Here is a 16,429-nt window from a genome sequence, read left to right on the forward strand (position 1 = left end):
AGGAGATAACTTTATAAATCACACTCAAATACAATATAATCTATTGGATTTTCAATGCTGATTATCCCTTTATAGCAGACATGTTTGAATGAATAATTACACATTTCATAATATAAATCCATAAAACAAAATAGAGTATGTAGCCTTTTGGGAGTGTATCACATTTTTCAGATTTGCATGATTCTTAAAAAGCCAGCTAGTTAACATTAAAAGAATGTGACGTATGATGCCATGTATAGACAAAAAATATATGCGCATGCACAAATGAATATTTGAGAAATTAGTACATTCGTTCAATTACTACATTTAATGTCAATTTTTGTTATGAAACTTGTCGGCTATTCTGCCTTGACTTCATGTAATGGGGTCGACAGATTTTGACCGCCACTGGAAATAGGGAGAGGTGGGTAGGGTCGGGCAATTTAGCTATCTGTGGCGTAGTCCTATGGTTCCTACTCCGTGAGAACACCACAGAATGCTTCTTTAACGTGCAAGGAACGTGGCATCTTTCACAACACGTTGCACCACTATGGTTTACGGACAGGTTTTCCGTATTATGGCCAGACGACCCCAGCACGTTACACGCCAGGGGATCCCCATTCCACCACCTGGGGCATACAACCCAGTTGCTCTGTGGGCAAAGCGCCATAGCCCCCGACCAGGGGTCTGAGCACTATTTAGTCGCCTTTTACGACAGGCTTAGCGCTGCTGCAGGCCTATTCTTTAGACCCCCGAACCTGCACGGGGCCATTGAAGAAGAAACCAGTGTTTGGAGTAGGAGGTGCACATTTTATCATAATTAATAAACATCCTCAAGAATCATATATATAGCAGTATACATGTAATCAGCATATAATGTGACACTGACCTCCAAACACTAATAAAATAAGACAAAAAAATAGGGGTACAGTTAAAGCTGTCCCAAATTCAGGGAAAGTAAAAGGGGCAGCTGAATGTTATTAAAGTGTACAAGGTTCCAGGAAATTGCAGACTTGGCCTAGTAGCACAAAAGGAATACATCAGTTTGGATACTGCAAATGAGGCAGTGTGAGCCTTCTTTATATACATATGTCTGATAACATGACGTTCTCCAGTCTCCATGTGCCATAAGCATCAACTCTGGCAGCGAGCGTGGCACCGCCGTGACGAAGGGAATGAAAACTGTAGTGTGAATGTGACAGTCCAATCTGCATTAAAAGTCTGTTAAATAGGGGAGAAACTTTGACTTGGTTAGGGGAAGTAAGTCTCTCTCTGTCCCTGAAACAGCCATGACTGGTTAATCAACATCACCTGTTATCACATCAAGTAAATTAACGTATGCTGAAAATTGACATAATACCTTATCATCATTTCTGGCTAATGGAGCACTATATAAAAAATCATGACTCTGTCTGGTCTTAGACCAGCTAATGCTATACCTGGCGTATCAAAATGAATTTGACTTCTATTTAATTGTTCTCTCTTCTTAAAGGACTTAACAGATGAACATAATAAATTTGAGGCTCTTAGCATGGCAAAAAAAGCAAATGTAAGAAAGACCCACATAAATGCTTCTAAAGGAATAGTAGTGTTTTATAAAGATACCATCTCCTTAATATGTGAAATAGCAAATGGCAATTTTGAAATAGGTAAATGACTGTTAAGTCTAGCAATACCCTAAATAGTTAAAAAAAAAAAAAAAAAACATCAAAGACATCAAAAGCAGATATATCATGACCCAAAAGTCGACTTAAAGTCTTTAGACCGGACACACAATTCTTAATAGATCCTAGACTAAGTAAACCATGTGATAAAAAATAACATATATAAACTGATAACACTTCCCTTGAGCACGGAAATGGAAGAAACTTGTAATATCCAAAATATTGTGCATAAGAACGCAACTGTGTCTTTATATTATTCCTTGATCCTGGTCTAAAAGCCGCCTTTTTGGTCGCCTTCACACCTTTGCAATAGGTTCTGCGAGCAACAGTGTGTGTAAAATATTATGTATCATAATAATCTTCCGTTATACAGTTATTAACAGAACACTCTGTACAAGTTAAATCATACTTTGATATAAGATGATTAAAATGTTGTTCATATCTAGGTTCTATGTTCCAACGACAAACGGAGAGCTCATTAGACTTTGTATCTATATACTCTAACCTAATCTCAGCATTATTGAATGCACAAATCATGGCAATCTGACGCGCGAAATGCAACATAGTTTGGTCTCTACTCTTTCCTGAATTGACTACTTGAATAACGCTTTCATTGTCACAATATATCAGTATTCGCTTATCAGATAAATAATTCTCCCAGAATCTTAAAGCGACATAGACAGCGTAAATCTCGTTTATAAACTCCAATATGTGCACCAATAAGTTTTTTTCCGGAATTTCTACCTGAAAGTACTCCTGTTTCACGAAATTAGCCCCTCTTATTTCTTGCAAGCAAGCATCGGTTGAGAAAAAGGAATTTTGTTGTTGCCAAAGCACCTCTGAAATATAACTCTTTCTATTAAACTGTTTAAAAAAACTAAATCAACTATTTGATATCAATCTTAAACTCGGAAGTCTATTATAATTCGACGCCTGAACTCTCGCCATGGGAACAAAAAAGGTTACATTCATTATGTAAGGAAAACACGCCTGAACTCTCGCCAGGGGAACAAAAAAAATTACATTCATTATGTAAGGAATACACGCCTGAACTCTCGCCATGGGAACAAAAAAGGTTACATTCATTATGTAAGGAATACACGCCTGAACTCTCGCCATGGGAACAAAAAAGGTTACATTCATTATGTAAGGAAAACACGCCTGAACTCTCGCCAGGGGAACAAAAAAAATTACATTCATTATGTAAGGAATACACGCCTGAACTCTCGCCATGGGAACAAAAAAGGTTACATTCATTATGTAAGGAATACACGCCTGAACTCTCGCCATGGGAACAAAAAAGGTTACATTCATTATGTAAGGAAAACACGCCTGAACTCTCGCCAGGGGAACAAAAAAAATTACATTCATTATGTAAGGAATACACGCCTGAACTATCAGGGGAAGAAACTAAACTACATTTTACATTTGACAATTCTCCATAACCTAACTTTTGACTGGGAATAATGTCATAATCATTCCACACTTCATTTTGAAACACGTCTGGCAACGCACGGGAAATGTTACCAACTGTTGACAGTATACCCTTGACTTTAGGCTCAGTTACATGTACTTGAGATCACAGTTTTACGTTTGATGAACAATTCATAAAAGTATCATCTTATCATTTGTTATTCGTCTGTACACGATTTTGACGGATGACGACAAGAAGGATCAAATGGATTTTTTTCCATTTCTAGCACATTTTCTACATGAATTGAGAAGCTTTTTATCGCCATATGTCCTAAAGTGATCACTTTGCTGTGAATATGAGCCTGCCTGAACGGCCCCACATATTGGATTACGATTATCCTTTTCAAAACTTCCTATTTGTGCCAAAAAGATGGTACCAGAGTACGGTACTTCTCATCGGCAAATGAATCGTTACAAGTATCTAAGCCCTTTTCGATGGCGCGTAAAACCTCAGAATGGTACGCTTTTATTTCAGCAATGGGAAATTTTTCTGCTAAGTAGAGCAAATTAGGTAAATTGTCTGTCTTTTGTAATTTTTTTCTCGACATTATGCAAGATGTAAACTTCACCACGCACTTATTGTAATAGGGTAAAGTCTTTATCGTCGAAGCTTACTGACTCATTTTGGGAAAATTCATGTGGCCACGGTACATCATATTTAACTCTGTTTTTGGCCAACCGGGCTTCCCCCGAAACGGCTTTGATCACCTTAGACCTAGCAAATGTTTTATATACATACCTTGTTCTTCCACTCTTTGGTCTTCCGATTCTGAATCACCTTCACTCTCAGAAGTCTCGATGAAAATGCTTTTCTCTAATTTTGTGGCTAATTTATTTAAGTCCTTATCCGACCGCAAATTGTTCAATGAGGGAGTATCTTCTTGCTTGGTCAGTTTATTCTTTTTGACCAGTTTTAGTTTTAGGACTGATTTTTTCTTGGCCAACTCATCATAGATCATCTTTTGTTCTAGAGCCTCATTTTCTCTTTTTAATTGTTCGATAGAATCTTTCAAGTCCGTATTTGGACTGTAAGTCTTGGGCCGTGCCCCTTTATCAACATAATCTTCGCTTTAATGTTTATTTTTTGTCTCGGGCTGAGTTTATACTGCCGGGAATGGGGTGGAGAGATTCTTTTCCGATTTGGATTTTGTCTTCGCAATTTTCACTATTATTGGACATTTTGTAGTCTACTATAAATTATTCTAAATGTTTGGGGGTCTTCTGTTTCTCCTTTCGAAGACATCTAACTCTATATTTGACATTTACAGCTGATCTGATCCGAAAGAAAGAATATCGTTTAGCTAGATCCTTTAATCTCAGTTTCCGCTATATAGATGACGTATTATATTTAAACAATCCTAATTTTGGGGATTTGATACGTCGCATCCACCCCAAAGAACTTGAGAGAAAGGATACAACAGACACTGTGAAGTCAGCCTCATATCTCGACCTACACTTAGAAATCGTGGTAAATGACCAAACTTTACGACAAACGTGATGACTTTTCATTCAAAATTGTCAACTTTCCTTTCATCTGTGGCAACATCCCTTCGGCACCTGCGTATGAAGTGTTCATATCACAACTCATTCGTTACTCCATAGCTCGCCGAGACTACGCAGACTTTTTGTATCGCGCTAGAATTCTACAAAATAGGCTTCTGGAGCAGGGTTATGTTACTACAAAATTGAAGTCATCACTACAAAAGTTTTATGGTCGTCATCATGAACTCGTGGATCGTTACGGTATATCCATCTGCGCCATGAAAACTGATTTATTCAACGTGTCATAGTTTTCCATTCCTCTTTCGTCTACCCCGGACTTGACTTTTTATGAGCTCGGTGGGTGTTTCTAGAAAGGCAGAGGACGCTTACCCTACCAGTGCACCTGGTCCATGCTCCCAGTTTTTAATGGAGTCCGAGTTGCTCATTTGCTTTTGTTACTTTTTATATATAATTTTAGTTACTTTATGTTCTTTATTGTGTATGTCTGTTTTCCATGTCTGGTCTTTGTCACTGGGTTACATTCTTTTGATTACCGCTATAACCTTGGTTCTCTTGATTACTCTTTAACAGAAAAAAGAATTCTGAAAGCCATTCTGGCGCAATTTGTAAATGATACTTAACTAACTCCCAAAAAGGAGAGTGTACTGCACATGTGGAAAATAGTACCGCTATACCGTGACCGCAGGAACCTAGATTCCGTCTTCAATTAGGGTCAATGACAGATCGAGTTACTTTTAATCTGGTGGTAATTTATGTAAGTCTGTCTTTGATTGGATTTTACTGCCCGGAAATGTATGCTGTCATATGTCTAATTTTCTAGGTCCTCCACTTCGAGGTACGTTTTTTATGTTTCCCCTTGCGGCCTAAGGCCTACTCTTTTGACATTTCTGAATTTCTAAAGTCGACCTTCATATAACATGTAGCGAGCAGTTTGAAATAAATTACATATAAAAAACCAAACTTCCCAATAAAAGCTAAGGCACTAGTAATATGAATTCCTTTAAACAAATCGGGAGTGACTTCAGGTGATCCAGAGGAGTAAGCGTGTCCTATTCCATCCGCGGCACCCGTCATATTACAAGTGAATCTTATCCACTAACAGTCGTTCAACAATTGAATGAAGTTCCAAGACCCGCACGAGTTACAAAGGGGTCCCGTGCAGGTCCGGGTGTTAAAGGAATAGGCCTGCAGTAGCGCTAAACTTGTCGTAAAAGCCGACTAAATAGTGCTCAGAACCCTAGCCGGGGCTAGAACGCTCTACCCACAGAGCAACTGGGGTGTGTGCCCCAGGTGGTGGAATGGGGTACCCCTGGTGTGTTGCATGCTGGGGTTGTCAGGCTATAATACGGAAAACTGGACCGCAAACCATAGTGGTGCAACGTGTTGGGAAAGATGCCACGTTCCTTGCACGTTAAAGAACCCTACTGTGGAATTCTCCCGGAGTAAGAACCATAGGGCTCCGCCGCAGGAGGCCAAATTGTCCGACCCTACCCACCTCTCCCTATTTCCAGTGGCAATCAAAATTTGTCGACCCCATTGTCCTTGTGTCCCATCCCTTTTTCATTTCATCATCATGTCATGTTTATTTTATCATCAGTTTCATGTTCATCGTCTGAATATAGCTGAAATATTGCTGCTCGGACGTTAAACCACAACAAACAAACAAACAAACATTTACAAAAGGGTCCCATCAAAAACAATTCACGCTTGGGCATTTTTTTTTCAATTCAACAAAGTATCAATATGTAAGTAAAAGTAAATAATGTGGAAATTGTACAAAATCATCGCAATGGGCAATTTTAATGAGATAACCAAAAAATCATCATAAACATGGTTTGTTTGTTGGGGTTTAACGTCCGAGCAGCAATATTTCAGCTATATTCAGACAATGAACATGAAATGGATGATAAAATGAACATGAAATGGATGATAAATTGAACATGAAATGGATGATAAAATGAACATGTAATGAAAAAAAAGGATGGGTCACAAGGATAATAGGGTCGACAAATTTTGATTGCCACTGGAAAAAGGGGGATGGGTAAGGTCGGGAAATTTAGCCTCCTGTGGCGGAGCGCAAAGGTTCCTACTCTTATCGAATACCACAGCAGGGTTCTTTAACGTGCGAGGAACGTGGCATTTTTCCCAACACGGTGCACCACTATGGTTTGCGGTCAGGTTTTCCGTATTATAGCCTGACAACCCCAGCATGTAACACGCCAGGGGTACCCCATTCCACCACCTGGGGCACACATCCCAGTTGCTCTGTGGGCAGAGCGCCTAACCCCCGGCTAGGTTTCTGAGCACTATTTAGTCGCCGTATATGACAAGCTTAGCGCTGCTGCAGGCCTATTCTTTTAACACCCGGACCTGCACGGGGCTCATAAACATGGTACTATACCAGCTACTTAGTTCAAAACGCCGGGATTTGATCTTGAACTTGATACAAAATAAGAAAAAAATCATATATAAAAAATCGTGCCAAAATATACTTGAAGATTTCAAAGCAAATGAAAATAAAAGCATTTTGCATGGGGTTTCGTTCATGGAGTATCAAGACATCGCCATTTTGCGAATACATTCATGGCAATCAACTGCACAACGAAGTAATCTTTACAATATTTGCCTTGCTGTGCGTATCGTTTAACTTGCAGTTTGGGTTATCAAATTCATCTCTTGATATATTACATGTATATTTTATTAAATCATATTTTTTTTTATATTTTGTTAAGACGTCACAAAAACTAAGCAGATATATATCATATAATTTTCACCGATATTCTGGTGTAATATAATTTAAAGACGCAAAATAATGGGCTTCATTCCCTACTCACACTTGGAAGAGCATCACGAAGATGCATTTGGATGCGTATTTCAATATTGTTTTCTAGGTTGAATTTTTTAATTGGATTTAGGCAAAATACACCGCCAGTTTAATTAAGAGTAGTCAGTAGAAGAGTTACAGATTTGTAGCAAATTTTCAATTGTAAGACGGGTTTGCTGTTCAATCACCTTTTGAGTCATTTTACTGCATTCTGTTTATATGTTTTTAAATGGTCGTGCATCTAACAACAATTCTTTCCAACACAAATCGACTAGTGTGTCGACCTTTTGATGCCTAGGCACCAGTTGTTTCACCCTATATATCCATTTGATTGAATATGCCACTTATATTCACGAAAAAAGTCCAGATTTTACTGATAACACGTTTAGACCAACGATTTTAGACTGATTGACGGTAACAATAGAATATTTTTGACGAACGATGTTTGGCCTTATATAAGAAGGTTGTGTCCAAATTCTTCGACAACAACTGTTCATAGACACTGCTTGCTCATTATCTCACTTTACTAGTATGTGCTTTTTCAAATTAATAAATGACTCTAGAGTATGGAAGGGGACATCCGCCGTAAATATGTTAACGCGTTTTTTTTAAATTTGCTACTTGCTCATTTGTTCTCTGTATATTAACACATTTAACGAATTAAAACTTTTAGACAGACATTCATCACTTAGAGAAACAATAACATTTTTTGTTCCCACATCCCACATTGAAAATTTCCTGTTAGAAAAATTCGTTCTGTGAAATTCTGAACTGATTTCTGAACATGTTTCTAAAACATATACACCGTACATCAAAATATACCAAAATTAAGCTTTAAGAATATGTTAAGGATTTGTGACAGACATGAATTGAAATCCAGATATTTGATGTTTTCTTACCGTACCCCATAAAAAAACGACATAAATCACGTTTCACAGAACAAGTCTGTCCTGTCAAGATTTTCTACTTTAACTGACTCAAAATGGAATAATTTTTATATCGAAATGTACCTATTAGTATAAGCTTAAAGAATAAGTAAACATTATTTGTCAAACATGACACATTTTATGAACTTTTTTTATTGCAATTTTTTTGTCAGCAAAAGTTTCGCTTTATTATTCGACATTTTCCAAAAAAACTTGATGATTTGAAGCACTTTTATTCTTCTTTAAAAATCATTTTACTTTTTGTATGCCATTAAATAAATTAATAATTGTAGAAATGTGAAAGAAAGATGTTGAAAAAATGCATTTCATGAATTAACATTTAAACAATTTTCGATTAACAAAGAAAGAAAATAAGTATACAAAGAACAAATGAGCAAGTAACAACGTTAAAGATACGCGTGAACATATTTATTGGCGGATATCCCATTTCCATACTAAAGAACTATAGGAGAATTAATATATTAAATGTAAATATGCTTTAAGGCTTTACGTTGAGTGACAGAGCCGTTTGTTTGCATTTATTTATAACGCTCCGATGTGTTGTTACATTGCTGATGTCTAACGATCGACCAATATAAATATGCAAGACTTCGTGCGTCTGCGTTACTTATCAAAGTGAAACACGGTAGGGTTTTCTGTTTTGTTTTTGTTTTTGTTTTTTTTGTTTTTTTTTTTTTTTTTTTTTTTTTTTTTTTTTTGTTCTTGTTTTATTTTTTGCATTAATTAGAGAAGTGGTCAAATATCACTCGACAACAATACACTTTGATAAGTAATTTTTTTAAGTGAAATCGTATATTGTTATATTGTAATCGCTTAATTGACATTTTTTTCAATCTCAAAACCCATAGAGTATTAATGCGTCAGCAAAAAAATGTCTTATTTCGTATTTTCTGTTTAGTTTTATCACAATTTATACTTCTGGGGTTCTTTTGATGAATTTTTGCGATTTTCATAGAATTTATCAAAAAAATGCGATAAATGGGATTTTCGATTTTTCGGTCAAAACTCATATAAATTCGATTTCAGCGGGGAAGGGTAGGGGTACATTTTTTTTTCATTTACCGCAAAACCTTAAGTGTTACCGCAACTTTCTTGGTACCATTGTAAAGCTGAGACATTGGCTACACGATGATATATACATATCCAGTTTACTACGCTCTGTAGAAAAAAGGAGTTCGTATAATCAAAAAAAAAACTTTAAAATAAATTTATGCCTCAACGAGGTATAAAAAGTAGTCAAAAATACAAAAATGTTTTAGTTTATTTTTTGGCGACAAAAAGATTCGTAAATAAGAGGTATAAGGGTACCTGAAAATTATATTTTGGTTGATGAGTGGGGGTCCACGAGGAGTTATCCCACGTTCTATAGCTTTATTATTGACCATTCAGACTACTTTGATCTATAATGTATTTTCTTGTAGATGGGTCGAATATAGCAACAAGCGCAACTATTCTCACAATGAAGCCGTGCAAAAATGCTTAAATACAAATAGCATTATTTTGACGAATTTAACTACAATATGTACAATTTTCTCTATCGGCTCAATTTTATGGACAGGCATACAAGGTGTTTGGCTGAGAGCGTCTCTAGAAGAAACAGGTAATTTCTGTTATATGAGATATAATAGACCATTTATTCGGTACATTATCAGTGCACTTAACAAGAGTTGAATGAATAGCCCATTAAATTAAGATTCTGCTAATTAAAGTCAAAAATATCATTAATTAAATTACTTTCATACGGTTGTTTGACATATTCACCAAACCCCATTCTATTCAGATGGTTTAAATGTTATTCATCCGATCGTAGGCAATGTGTTTTTATCAGAAACAGTAAATTGACATTCAACATTACGAATGCAGGTGTTCAGCAAGGCTCGGTGCAAAGGCCCTTTGCTATTTTTGATTTATTGATTATTGGGGTTTAACGCCCGAGCAGCAATATTTCAGCTATATTCAGGCAATGAACATGAAGGGATGATAAAATGAACATGAAATGACGATGAAATAGAAAAAAAAGGATGGGACACAAGGACAACAGCGTTGACAAATTTTGATTGCCACAAGATAACAGAGAGGGATCGGTAGGGTCGGGCAATTTAGCCTCCCGTGGCGGAGCGCAAAGGTTCTTTGAAAACTGATTTATTCAACGGGTCATAGTTTACCTTTCCTCGTTTGTCTACCCCGGACTTTACTTTTTATGAGCAACTCGACGGGTGTTTCTAGAAAAGCAAAGGTAGCTTACCTTACCGGTGCACCTGGTCCATGATCCCAGTTATTAGTGAAGTCCGAGTTGCTCATTTGCTTCTGTTACTTTGTATTTATGATTTTAGTTACTTTATGTTCTTTGTTGAGTATGTCTGTTTTCCATGTCTGGTCTTTGTCCCTGAATTATATTCTTTTGATTACAGCTATAAGCTTGGATCCCTTGGATAGTTGGGCAACGCCTAAAAACATTTTCATAACTTTTTTTATCCGATTTCGAAATTTTTTATGTCATTGGAATCTTCATTGGATTCGTCATTAATAATCCTGCCTGTATTTTTCAATCAGATTTTAAGTATTTTTGCAATATTTGTACAGCTTATTATATCTTATATCTAATATAATTGTCAAAAGGTAATTAGACGATCATGAAATACGTTGATTTTACAATATTTCACTATCGAATGTGCAAGCGCGTGTCTACGCATTTCAAAATACTTTGATACAGGCACGCTGATTCCGTTTTCACCAGGACATCATTGAATATGAACAGACAGGAGTGCGCTCAAGGGGTGGGGGTGCTTTGTTTTTCCTGTTTTCTTTTCAACATTCTTTTTTTTATTCATTACGTCCACAGTCGTACTAATTAAATCTAGTATCGTATGTTTTCAATACTTTTTATTGTTTTTTTAACTTGACGGTAAAAGAGCTTTTACGTCGCAAAACAGAACATTACTTTATATAAAACCCATTTGTTAAGCCAAAGAAAAAGTGAAATGATAAAACAATAGGGGAGGATGAATACATTTTTAGATTTATGAAGAAATCGAACCAACACCATTTGCTTTTTTTAACAATTCGTTCGAATTTCGCATGGTGTACTCGTAAATAAATAGAAGATACAAATTTTAGATGTTATGACATTTTGGTTAGACACAGACAAAATGCTGCGCTTAGATACATGTTCAACCAAGTACCATTATTTTTAGAATATACTATTTGCAGCATATATAAATGTAAAATCAAAATTCCATAGTTATTAGTTCACTCAAAACTAACGAAAAAAGCTTTTGATAAAGACTGGCTAGCACGCAACGTGTAGAATACGTCGGGAAAAAGACAACGTGACATCACAACATACGTGCGTATTTATGTATTATTTGACAATAAAACTCATTATTTTTTAGAATAAACATTATATTTTCAACCGTAAGCAAAAAAAGTAGCCAATGGCCAACGTCGAAAAAATTAAAATTTGTGACATAATTAAAATACGGACAAAAAGGCTTTTAATAAAAAGACTGATTGAATATTTTATATATAATTTCATTGGGGTTGTGCAATAAATTGTCACTATACTTAATAACAGTACCTTTAAAAAAATCTGTTCGCATAACTTTTTTAAAATGTTTAACATTTTGTCTTCAAATCTGTTTCTTTCTATTTTTACAATGTCCACATCAAAGGGGAGACATTTGTGATATTGTAATACGCTTTGATCTTATCATTACGTCATGAAAAAAAATGACATCGTCTGCAGCACAAACTGCTCTTTCCAAAAAAAATTTGTTTTATCAAAATACGTCAAGAAACAACGTCGATGTATTGGTAAAATGGGAACCAAGCATTTCTTATTGCTACCCGTCTACATATGAAAATGGACGTTCTTGTGATCGAATAATGCTTTCCCTCCACAGTTAACATCTTTCAAAGATTTATGATTGTAATCCTAAAACAACAACCATTTTTGAACATTTTAATATCTATATTGCCTATGATAACTCCACATTCTATTAGCAATATTTCGGTTTTCGTAACTAGCCCCGGTTCAATCGAATGTGACACCAATAACGTACGCAACGTCACTAGACACTAGATTGAGTTGATTGATTGCTAACGCCCGAGCAGCAATATTTCAGCTATATCCAGGCGATGAACATAAAATGGATGATAAAATGCACACGAAATGATGATGATATGAAAAAGGGATGGGACACCAGGGCAAAAGGGTCGACAAATTTAGATTGCCACTAGAAAAAGGGAGGGATGGGTAGGATTGGGCAATTTCGCCTCCTGTGGCGGAGCGCAAATGTTCCTACTCCTATAGAATTCCACAGCAGGGTTCTTTAACGTGCGAGGAATGTGGCATATTTCCCAACACGGTGCACCACTATGGTTTGCGGTCAGGTTTTCCGAATTATAGCCTGACAACCCCAGCATGTAATACGACAAGGGTACCCTACTCCACCACTTGGGGCACACAACCCAGTTGCTCTGTACTAGATTGAGAAACTTTCGTAGTTCGTTAAATGCTAATTTGATTCAAGTACAAAGTTCCATCTGCAATTGTGAAAAGAAAAGCATACACTTCTTTTTGGAATGTTCTTTATAAAGTAAAAGTGACTGGTGGCAGTAATATAACTCCCAACCAGAATTTAGTAATTATCATATCTGTTCATTCTTCCATTAGTAAATCGAATTATTAGATTAATTTATTCTTTTTTTTTTCCTTCCAGTACCCACCTACCACTTTTTCACCTTTTTTTTTCACATTTACAAATATTTTAAATAAACTTTGATTTTGTATGTTTATCATAATTAAATATCTATATTTTTGTCAACATTTTGCTCAATAATTTGTTAATATTTTTTTGTAATTATAGAGGACTACTTTAGTGTTGTTAAATTTGTGTCCATTCCGTTTTGCTGTTATTTATATAACAAATAAAATATGTTTTCTATTTTTGTCTAAACACACTTGGTCTAGCATGTTTTATTTCAAATAAAATATGTTATAATAAGTACAAATAATGTTTGTTTTGCAAACAATGAAAGTGTACGTATCACAATTTTAAAAAAAAATTGACAGTTTATTGCAGTATAAGGTACCATTTAATTGTAACAAATTACAGGATTTGAATAAATATTTTTATGTTTTATTGTTTTTATGTTGCTATTTAGCTGAACATATATGTTGTATCATAATTAATTTTAAATTTAATGAAATGACAATTTGTTCAATAAATTCAATGTAAAAACATTTGATGACTTCTATATTTCATAAACAACAGCCAATTTTAGAAAAAACAAAATTTCAAGTTTATACTTTACATATATATTCCTGTTCCTGAATATATTATTTGGAGCTTTTCTATTAAATGCATACTAAATGCATTGGGCAATGTGTTTCAGACCCATGTCTTGCATTATCAAAACGATGAATAAAACATTTAAAATCCTCAATTTGAGTTTGTTTTCATCGTGTACTTTAAAGAACAGAGAAATAATAAATAAAATTTCATCAGTAAAACCTTTTTTCTAATATTTTAGTTTTTCCGGATGAAACATCTTCACTCAGATTCTGCTCTTATGTTATATGTACTAACAAGATAGCCGCCACAAACAATATAAGCGAGAAATACAGTTCTCGTTTTGATGGTTATGCCTGCAAATTAAATTTTAAAGGTAAGAATAAAATTAAACAGTACTACCTCCTAACTGTGTAATTATGACAATATCCGATTCTATTGTGAAACACTCTTTGTTGAGATGTGAAAAGGGACAAACTTCGAACAAAGTTAATGGAATCTACAAAATTGAATATAGAACATTAAAGTAAAGCAGAGAAAAATATAGTAAAATTATAACGTCTTACTCCTAGGCTTGGTTAAGGTTTTGGGCTTTTTTTAAATGCGAATACTAGCTATTTAATTTTTTAACGTCTTTTGGCGACAAGGGTTATCCTTTTCCAATATATTGGTGATATGTTTTAGCTAATCAACATCATGTATATTCGTGTTGTAGGGATGGATTGGCGGAGAGTTAAACAATTGTTCTTATTCTTTTATTTTCTTTCTTTATTTTGCATTCTTTCATTCATTTATTATTTTCTGTTTTTCTGTTTTGTTTTGTTCTGTTCTATTATTTATTATAAATTTTGCTTTTGTTTATTCTATTTAATTGTATTATTTTTTTATTTTTTTATTATTTTTTATTTTTTATTTGGTTTTGTCTTATATGTGAACACCCCTTGTACTTAAGTAGCAGTGTTTGGTGGAATTTTCCACACCAGGAATTACTTTAAAATAGGCAGTGTGTCTGAATTTTATATGGATAGGTACTTCACAGTTCTTAATTTTACACATAGTATACTAATTGTTAAGGGTAAATAAAATCATATTTGAATTTTTGTTTCGAGTTCACTATCATCTTCTTCTACGATTTTGCTGAAGGTTTCAGCGTAGCTTTTTAATCATAACTAAATATATAATTTATTGATTTATTACATTCCAACTTAGAAGACAACAAAACGACTACGTTAGTTTACACCATAGAGGAAATATCAATTAGCAGCACAACAAGACTATCGACGAATAATGTTATTTATTCATCATTCTACTCATCGTCAATTACAAGTCAGAATGAGACAACGCAAAAACAAAATACTTATACTCATCACATTCATCAACCCATTGAAGATCATACATCAACTGTCAAGTCAATACATACAGACATTTTTACAACCTCAATCTCGAACAAAGAAGTAATTACAAAGAGCGATACAACTGGTAAGACGTATCTTTAAGATTATAAATACTAATTTTGCGGTTCTTGTAACACTGCCTAACTTGGAGAAAATAACTATTTGACCTAATATTGACTTTATCGGCAAATATAGTCAACTGAAATTGAAACCTTAATATATATATATATACAACGTCTCAGAATGTGACGACTCTATTCGCTACACTGCTCCATCGAATCAAATTGATACAGGGAAGATAACGTAAACTTATAGAAGGGTCTGAAAAATTCCCAACGATGTTAGAACTGTCAAATTTGCGATGCAAAGTTTTGGTCGTTCCCTCCGCGGGACTCGAACTCGTACCGCTGTGACATCTATGGCAACACCGCCTGCACAAAGTCCAGCGCCCTAAACCACTCGGCCAGCTAGGCTATATCATTGGGAATTTTTCAGACCTTTCTCTAGATAGATAGATAGATAGATAGATTTTAACACCTAATATTAACGACCTTCCAGGATATGAAAGACCCCCAGTAATGACTGATTGTGAAGATGGGCTCTTCGCCGACTTGGCAGGTTAAATCTGTCTATAAACTATAGACTTTGTTAACGAGAAAGTGGTTTTCTAACCATGTACTTTATCAGGAACATGAATAAGTATTACAACAAAATTATCGAACGCTAATGCAATCCATCATCAAGTCAAGACCAGATAGGAACACACTCAAAGCTGTGGAATATAATTCAAGACAGCATTTGATACGTCGAAGCCCATCGTCAATGCAATTTGACTTCTTTGGAGAAAGATATATTGGTCTGATGAGATCCGATTTCCGTTATATTTTCGAGTATGGCAAATACCAAACACTTCTTATGCGGCACGAATCAATGTGGAAACGGTACCTTTGGGGTGGCTCTGTAGTGGTTTTTTTTTAACTTAAACTGTTTGCGGTAACGAGTGTAGTGCTTCATCAACTAAAACAATACCTATCTTCTTGGACGACAACGCTAGACCACATCGTGCCTCCGTTCTGAAAGAGTAATCGTGGGAACCAAGATCCTAGCGGAAATCAAAAGAATGTAATCCAGACTTTGAAAAAAAAACATACACAATAAAGAACATAAAATAACCAAATAGTACATACAAAATAACTAAAGTAAATGAGCAACTCGGACTTCACTAAAAACTTGGAGTATGGACAAAGTGCGACGGTAGGGTAAGCGTCCACTGCTTTCATAGAAATACCCGCCGAGTTGCTCGTTAAAGGTCAAGTCCAGGGTAAACGAAAGATGAACATTGCGTTACGAG

The sequence above is a fragment of the Perna viridis genome, chromosome 14 (genome assembly GCF_037379345.1).
Source record: "Perna viridis isolate PV_CMFRI_1.1 ecotype Kerala chromosome 14, ASM3737934v1, whole genome shotgun sequence".
Lineage (NCBI taxonomy): Eukaryota > Metazoa > Mollusca > Bivalvia > Mytilida > Mytilidae > Perna > Perna viridis.